This window comes from Diprion similis, chromosome 10 (assembly GCF_021155765.1).
Source record: "Diprion similis isolate iyDipSimi1 chromosome 10, iyDipSimi1.1, whole genome shotgun sequence".
Taxonomy (NCBI): domain Eukaryota; kingdom Metazoa; phylum Arthropoda; class Insecta; order Hymenoptera; family Diprionidae; genus Diprion; species Diprion similis.
The window spans coordinates 9,144,178-9,153,219 of record NC_060114.1 but is presented as its reverse complement, the minus strand read 5'-3'; positions in this window follow the sequence as shown (position 1 = coordinate 9,153,219).

Below are 9,042 nucleotides of genomic sequence, written 5' to 3'. Positions count from 1 at the left end.
GCTCAATCGATTTCCCTCGCAAAATTACGTCGGAATAGTGCCCTAAAGAATTGATTGCAGCACTTTTCAAAGTCGTCGAAATTTTCGCCAAAAATCCAAAGGGGTTAGCCTTACTTTTTTTGCGATTTTTGGAGCCGAAAATTTCTGGTCGCCGAATTGATTTGTATGACCGTTTCTTGGCTAAATGGAACCCCAGGAACTCAAAAAACACATTAAAAAAAGCGTTGGACCAACAGCAAAGAAATGACGATAAAAATCTGCAGATTTTTGGCTGTAACTTTCGATCCGTTGCTCGCAGCGTATTGGCACTGCGCTCAATCGATTTCCCTCGCAAAATTACGTCGGAATAGTGCCCTAAAGAATTGATTGCAGCACTTTTCAAAGTCGTCGAAATTTTCGCCAAAAATCCAAAGGGGTTAGCCTTACTTTTTTTGCGATTTTTGGAGCCGAAAATTTCTGGTCGCCGAATTGATTTGTATGACCGTTTCTTGGCTAAATGGAACCCCAGGAACTCAAAAAACACATTAAAAAAAGCGTTGGACCAACAGCAAAGAAATGACGATAAAAATCTGCAGATTTTTGGCTGTAACTTTCGATCCGTTGCTCGCAGCGTATTGGGACTGCGCTCAATCGATTTCTCTCGCAAAATTACGTCGGAATGGTGCCCTCAAGAATTAATTGCATCACTTTTCAGAGTCGTCGAGATTTTCGCGAAAAATCCAAAGGGGTTAGCCTTCCTTTTTTTGCGATTTTTGGAGTCGAAAATTTCTGGTCGCCGAATTGATTTGTAGGAACGTTTCTTGGCTGAATGGAACCCCAGGAACTCAAAAAACACATCAAAAAAAGCGTTGGACCAACAGCAGAGAAATGACAATAAAAATCTGCAGTTTTTTGGCTGTAACTTTCGATCCGTTGCTCGCAACGTATTGGGACTGCGCTCAATCGATTTCTCTCGCAAAATTACGTCGGAATAGTGCCCTCAAGAATTGATCGCAGCACTTTTCAAAGTCGTCGAAATTTTCGCCAAAAATCCAAAGGGGTTAGCCTTACTTTTTTTGCGATTTTTGGAGCCGAAAATTTCTGGTCGCCGAATTGATTTGTATGACCGTTTCTTGGCTAAATGGAACCCCAGGAACTCAAAAAACACATTAAAAAAAGCGTTGGACCAACAGCAAAGAAATGACGATAAAAATCTGCAGATTTTTGGCTGTAACTTTCGATCCGTTGCTCGCAGCGTATTGTGACTGCGCTCAATCGATTTCTCTCGCAAAATTACGTCGGAATAGTGCCCTAAAGAATTGATCGCAGCACTTTTCAAAGTCGTCGAAATTTTCGCCAAAAATCCAAAGGGGTTAGCCTCACTTTTTTTGCGATTTTTGGAGCCGAAAATTTCTGGTCGCTGAATTGATTTGTATGACCGTTTCTTGGCGAAATGGAACCCCAGGAACTCAAAAAACACATTAAAAAAAGCGTTGGACCAACAGCAAAGAAATGACGATAAAAATCTGCAGTTTTTTGGCTGTAACTTTCGATCCGTTGCTCGCAGCGTATTGGCACTGCGCTCAATCGATTTCCCTCGCAAAATTACGTCGGAATAGTGCCCTAAAGAATTGATTGCAGCACTTTTCAAAGTCGTCGAAATTTTCGCCAAAAATCCAAAGGGGTTAGCCTTACTTTTTTTGCGATTTTTGGAGCCGAAAATTTCTGGTCGCCGAATTGATTTGTAGGACCGTTTCTTGGCTGAATGGAACCCCAGGAACTCAAAAAACACATTAAAAAATGCGTCGGACAGACAGCAGAGAAATGACGATGGAAATCTGCAGTTTTTTGGCTGTAACTTTCGATCCATTGCTCGCAGCGTATTGGGACTGTGCTCAATCGATTTCTCTCGCAAAATTACGTCGGAATAGTGCCCTAAAGAACTAATTGCAGCACTTTTCAAAGTCGTCGAAATTTTCGCCAAAAATCCAAAGGGGTTAGCCTTACTTTTTCTGCGATTTTTGGAGCCAAAAATTTCTGGTCGCCGAATTGATTTGTAGGACCGTTTCCAGGCTAAATGGAACCCCAGGAACTCGAAAAACACATAAAAAAAAGCGTTGGACCAACAGCAGAGAACTGACAATAAAAATCTGCAGTTTTTTGGCTGTAACTTTCGATCCGTTGCTCGCAGCGTATTGGGACTGCGCTCAATCGATTTCTCTCGCAAAATTACGTCGGAATAGTGCCCTAAAGAATGAATTGCAGCACTTTCCAGAGTCGTCGAAATTTTCGCCAAAAATCCAAAGGGGTTAGCCTTACTTTTTTTGCGATTTTTGGAGCCGAAAATTTCTGGTCGTTGAATTGATTTGTAGGACCGTTTCTTGGCTAATTGGAACCCCAGGAACTCAAAAAACACATCAAAAAATGCGTCGGACAGACAGCAGAGAAATGACGATGGAAATCTGCAGTTTTTTGGCTGTAACTTTCGATCTATTGCTCGCAGCGTATTGGGACTGCGCTCGATCGATTTCTCTCGCAAAATTACGTCGGAATAGTGCCCTAAAGAATTAATTGCAGCACTTTTTAGAGTCGTCGAAATTTTCGCCAAAAATCCAAAGGGGTTAGCCTTACATTTTTTGCGATTTTTGGAGCCGAAAATTTCTGGTCGCCGAATCGATTTGTAAGACCGTTTATAGGCTAAATGGAACCCCAGGAACTCAAAAAACACATAAAAAAAAGCGTTGGACCAGCAGCAGAGAAATGACAATAAAAATCTGCAGTTTTTTGGCTGTAACTTCCGATCCGTTGCTCGCAGCGTATTGGGACTGCGCTCAATCGATTTCCCTCGCAAAATTACGTCGGAATAGTGCCCTAAAGAATTGATTGCAGCACTTTTCAAAGTCGTCGAAATTTTCGCCAAAAATCCAAAGGGGTTAGCCTTACTTTTTTTGCGATTTTGGAGCCGAAAATTTCTGGTCGCCGAATTGATTTGTATGACCGTTTCTTGGCTAAATGGAACCCCAGGAACTCAAAAAACACATTAAAAAAAGCGTTGGACCAACAGCAAAGAAATGACGATAAAAATCTGCAGTATTTTGGCTGTAACTTTCGATCCGTTGCTCGCAGCGTATTGGGACTGCGCTCAATCGATTTCTCTCGCAAAACTACGTCGGAATGGTGCCCTAAAGAATTAATTGCAGCACTTTTCAGAGTCGTCGAAATTTTCGCGAAAAATCCAAAGGGGTTAGCCTTCCTTTTTTTGCGATTTTTGGAGCCGAAAATTTCTGGTCGCCGAATTGATTTGTAGGACCGTTTCTTGGCTGAATGGAACCCCAGGAACTCAAAAAACACATCAAAAAAAGCGTTGGACCAACAGCAGAGAAATGACAATAAAAATCTGCAGTTTTTTGGCTGTAACTTTCGATCCGTTGCTCGCAGCGTATTGGGACTGCGCTAAATCGATTTCTCTCGCAAAATTACGTCGGAATAGTGCCCTAAAGAATTGATCGCAGCACTTTTCAGAGTCGTCGAAATTTTCGCCAAAAATCCAAAGGGGTTAGCCTTACTTTTTTTTGCGATTTTTGGCGCTGAAAATTTCTGGTCGCCGAATTGATTTGTAGGACCGTTTCTCGGCTAATTGGAACCCCAGGAACTCAAAAAACACATCAAAAAATGCGTTGGACAGACAGCAGAGAAATGACGATGGAAATCTGCAGTTTTTTGGCTGTAACTTTCTATCCATTGCTCGCAGCGTATTGGGACTGCGCTCAATCGATTTCTCTCGCAAAATTACGTCGGAATAGTGCCCTAAAGAATTAATTGCAGCACTTTTCAGAGTCGTCGAAATTTTCGCCAAAAATCCAAAGGGGTTAGCCTTACTTTTTCTGCGATTTTTAGAGCCGAAAATTTCTGGTCGTCGAATTGATTTGTAGGACCGTTTCTTGGCTAATTGGAACCCCAGGAACTCAAAAAACACATTAAAAAATGCGTCGGACAGACAGCAGAGAAATGACGATGGAAATCTGCAGTTTTTTGGCTGTAACTTTCGATCCATTGCTCGCAGCGTATTGGGACTGCGCTCAATCGATTTCTCTCGCAAAATTACGTCGGAATAGTGCCCTAAAGAATTAATTGCAGCACTTTTCAAAGTCGTCGAAATTTTCGCCAAAAATCCAAAGGGGTTAGCCTTACTTTTTTTGCGATTTTTGAAGCCGAAAATTTCTGGTCGCCGAATTGATTTGTATGACTGTTTCTTGGCTAAATGGAACCCCAGGAACTCAAAAAACACACTAAAAAAAGCGTTGGACCAACAGCAAAGAAATGACGATAAAAATCTGCAGATTTTTGGCTGTAACTTTTGATCCGTTGCTCGCAGCGTATTGGGACTGCGCTCAATCGATTTTTCTCGCAAAATTACGTCGGAATAGTGCCCTAAAGAATTAATTGCAGCACTTTTCAGAGTCGTCGAAATTTTTGCCATAAATCCAAAGGGGTTAGCCTTACTTTTTTTGCGATTTTTGGAGCCGAAAATTTCTGGTCGTCGAATTGATTTGTATGACCGTTTCTTAGCTAAATGGAACCCCAGGAACTCAAAAAACACATTAAAAAAAGCGTTGGACCAACAGCAAAGAAATGACGATAAAAATCTGCAGATTTTTGGCTGTAACTTTCGATCCGTTGCTCGCAGCGTATTGGGACTGCGCTCAATTGATTTCTCTCGCAAAATTACGTCGGAATAGTGCCCTAAAGAATTGATCGCAGCACTTTTCAAAGTCGTCGAAATTTTCGCCAAAAATCCAAAGGGGTTAGCCTCATTTTTTTGCGATTTTTGGAGCCGAAAATTTCTGGTCGCTGAATTGATTTGTATGACCGTTTCTTGGCCAAATGGAACCCCAGGAACTCAAAAAACACATTAAAAAAAGCGTTGGACCAACAGCAAAGAAATGACGATAAAAATCTGCAGTTTTTTGGCTGTAACTTTCGATCCGTTGCTCGCAGCGTATTGGGACTGCGCTCAATCGATTTCCCTCGCAAAATTACGTCGGAATAGTGCCCTAAAGAATTGATTGCAGCACTTTTCAAAGTCGTCGAAATTTTCGCCAAAAATCCAAAGGGGTTAGCCTTACTTTTTTTGCGATTTTTGGAGCCGAAAATTTCTGGTCGCCGAATTGATTTGTATGACCGTTTCTTGGCTAAATGGAACCCCAGGAACTCAAAAAACACATTAAAAAAAGCGTTGGACCAACAGCAAAGAAATGACGATAAAAATCTGCAGATTTTTGGCTGTAACTTTCGATCCGTTGCTCGCAGCGTATTGGCACTGCGCTCAATCGATTTCCCTCGCAAAATTACGTCGGAATAGTGCCCTAAAGAATTGATTGCAGCACTTTTCAAAGTCGTCGAAATTTTCGCCAAAAATCCAAAGGGGTTAGCCTTACTTTTTTTGCGATTTTTGGAGCCGAAAATTTCTGGTCGCCGAATTGATTTGTATGACCGTTTCTTGGCTAAATGGAACCCCAGGAACTCAAAAAACACATTAAAAAAAGCGTTGGACCAACAGCAAAGAAATGACGATAAAAATCTGCAGATTTTTGGCTGTAACTTTCGATCCGTTGCTCGCAGCGTATTGGGACTGCGCTCAATCGATTTCTCTCGCAAAATTACGTCGGAATGGTGCCCTCAAGAATTAATTGCATCACTTTTCAGAGTCGTCGAGATTTTCGCGAAAAATCCAAAGGGGTTAGCCTTCCTTTTTTTGCGATTTTTGGAGTCGAAAATTTCTGGTCGCCGAATTGATTTGTAGGAACGTTTCTTGGCTGAATGGAACCCCAGGAACTCAAAAAACACATCAAAAAAAGCGTTGGACCAACAGCAGAGAAATGACAATAAAAATCTGCAGTTTTTTGGCTGTAACTTTCGATCCGTTGCTCGCAACGTATTGGGACTGCGCTCAATCGATTTCTCTCGCAAAATTACGTCGGAATAGTGCCCTCAAGAATTGATCGCAGCACTTTTCAAAGTCGTCGAAATTTTCGCCAAAAATCCAAAGGGGTTAGCCTTACTTTTTTTGCGATTTTTGGAGCCGAAAATTTCTGGTCGCCGAATTGATTTGTATGACCGTTTCTTGGCTAAATGGAACCCCAGGAACTCAAAAAACACATTAAAAAAAGCGTTGGACCAACAGCAAAGAAATGACGATAAAAATCTGCAGATTTTTGGCTGTAACTTTCGATCCGTTGCTCGCAGCGTATTGTGACTGCGCTCAATCGATTTCTCTCGCAAAATTACGTCGGAATAGTGCCCTAAAGAATTGATCGCAGCACTTTTCAAAGTCGTCGAAATTTTCGCCAAAAATCCAAAGGGGTTAGCCTCACTTTTTTTGCGATTTTTGGAGCCGAAAATTTCTGGTCGCTGAATTGATTTGTATGACCGTTTCTTGGCGAAATGGAACCCCAGGAACTCAAAAAACACATTAAAAAAAGCGTTGGACCAACAGCAAAGAAATGACGATAAAAATCTGCAGTTTTTTGGCTGTAACTTTCGATCCGTTGCTCGCAGCGTATTGGCACTGCGCTCAATCGATTTCCCTCGCAAAATTACGTCGGAATAGTGCCCTAAAGAATTGATTGCAGCACTTTTCAAAGTCGTCGAAATTTTCGCCAAAAATCCAAAGGGGTTAGCCTTACTTTTTTTGCGATTTTTGGAGCCGAAAATTTCTGGTCGCCGAATTGATTTGTATGACCGTTTCTTGGCTAAATGGAACCCCAGGAACTCAAAAAACACATTAAAAAAAGCGTTGGACCAACAGCAAAGAAATGACGATAAAAATCTGCAGATTTTTGGCTGTAACTTTCGATCCGTTGCTCGCAGCGTATTGGGACTGCGCTCAATCGATTTCTCTCGCAAAATTACGTCGGAATGGTGCCCTCAAGAATTAATTGCATCACTTTTCAGAGTCGTCGAGATTTTCGCGAAAAATCCAAAGGGGTTAGCCTTCCTTTTTTTGCGATTTTTGGAGTCGAAAATTTCTGGTCGCCGAATTGATTTGTAGGAACGTTTCTTGGCTGAATGGAACCCCAGGAACTCAAAAAACACATCAAAAAAAGCGTTGGACCAACAGCAGAGAAATGACAATAAAAATCTGCAGTTTTTTGGCTGTAACTTTCGATCCGTTGCTCGCAACGTATTGGGACTGCGCTCAATCGATTTCTCTCGCAAAATTACGTCGGAATAGTGCCCTCAAGAATTGATCGCAGCACTTTTCAAAGTCGTCGAAATTTTCGCCAAAAATCCAAAGGGGTTAGCCTTACTTTTTTTGCGATTTTTGAAGCCGAAAATTTCTGGTCGCCGAATTGATTTGTATGACCGTTTCTTGGCTAAATGGAACCCCAGGAACTCAAAAAACACATCAAAAAAAGCGTAGGACCAACAGCAGAGAAATGACGATGAAAATCTGCAGTTTTTTGGCTGTAACTTTCGATCCGTTGCTCGCAGCGTATTGTGACTGCGCTCAATCGATTTCTCTCGCAAAATTACGTCGGAATAGTGCCCTAAAGAATTAATTGCAGCACTTTCCAGAGTCGTCGAAATTTTCGCCAAAAATCCAAAGGGGTTAGCCTTACTTTTTTTGCGATTTTTGGAGCCGAAAATTTCTGGTCGTTGAATTGATTTGTAGGACCGTTTCTTGGCTAATTGGAACCCCAGGAACTCAAAAAACACATTAAAAAATGCGTCGGACAGACAGCAGAGAAATGACGATGGAAATCTGCAGTTTTTTGGCTGTAACTTTCGATCCATTGCTCGCAGCGTATTGGGACTGTGCTCAATCGATTTCTCTCGCAAAATTACGTCGGAATAGTGCCCTAAAGAATTAATTGCAGCACTTTTCAAAGTCGTCGAAATTTTCGCCAAAAATCCAAAGGGGTTAGCCTTACTTTTTCTGCGATTTTTGGAGCCAAAAATTTCTGGTCGCCGAATTGATTTGTAGGACCGTTTCCAGGCTAAATGGAACCCCAGGAACTCGAAAAACACATAAAAAAAAGCGTTGGACCAACAGCAGAGAACTGACAATAAAAATCTGCAGTTTTTTGGCTGTAACTTTCGATCCGTTGCTCGCAGCGTATTGGGACTGCGCTCAATCGATTTCCCTCGCAAAATTACGTCGGAATAGTGCCCTAAAGAATTGATTGCAGCACTTTTCAAAGTCGTCGAAATTTTCGCCAAAAATCCAAAGGGGTTAGCCTTACTTTTTTTGCGATTTTGGAGCCGAAAATTTCTGGTCGCCGAATTGATTTGTATGACCGTTTCTTGGCTAAATGGAACCCCAGGAACTCAAAAAACACATTAAAAAAAGCGTTGGACCAACAGCAAAGAAATGACGATAAAAATCCGCAGTATTTTGGCTGTAACTTTCGATCCGTTGCTCGCAGCGTATTGGGACTGCGCTCAATCGATTTCTCTCGCAAAATTACGTCGGAATGGTGCCCTAAAGAATTAATTGCAGCACTTTTCAGAGTCGTCGAAATTTTCGCGAAAAATCCAAAGGGGTTAGCCTTCCTTTTTTTGCGATTTTTGGAGCCGAAAATTTCTGGTCGCCGAATTGATTTGTAGGACCGTTTCTTGGCTGAATGGAACCCCAGGAACTCAAAAAACACATCAAAAAAAGCGTTGGACCAACAGCAGAGAAATGACAATAAAAATCTGCAGTTTTTTGGCTGTAACTTTCGATCCGTTGCTCGCAGCGTATTGGGACTGTGCTCAATCGATTTCTCTCGCAAAATTACGTCGGAATAGTGCCCTAAAGAATTAATTGCAGCACTTTTCAAAGTCGTCGAAATTTTCGCCAAAAATCCAAAGGGGTTAGCCTTACTTTTTCTGCGATTTTTGGAGCCAAAAATTTCTGGTCGCCGAATTGATTTGTAGGACCGTTTCTTGGCTAAATGGAACCCCAGGAACTCAAAAAACACATTAAAAAAAGCGTTGGACCAACAGCAAAGAAATGACGATAAAAATCTGCAGTATTTTGGCTGTAACTTTCGATCCGTTGCTCGCAGCGTATTGGGA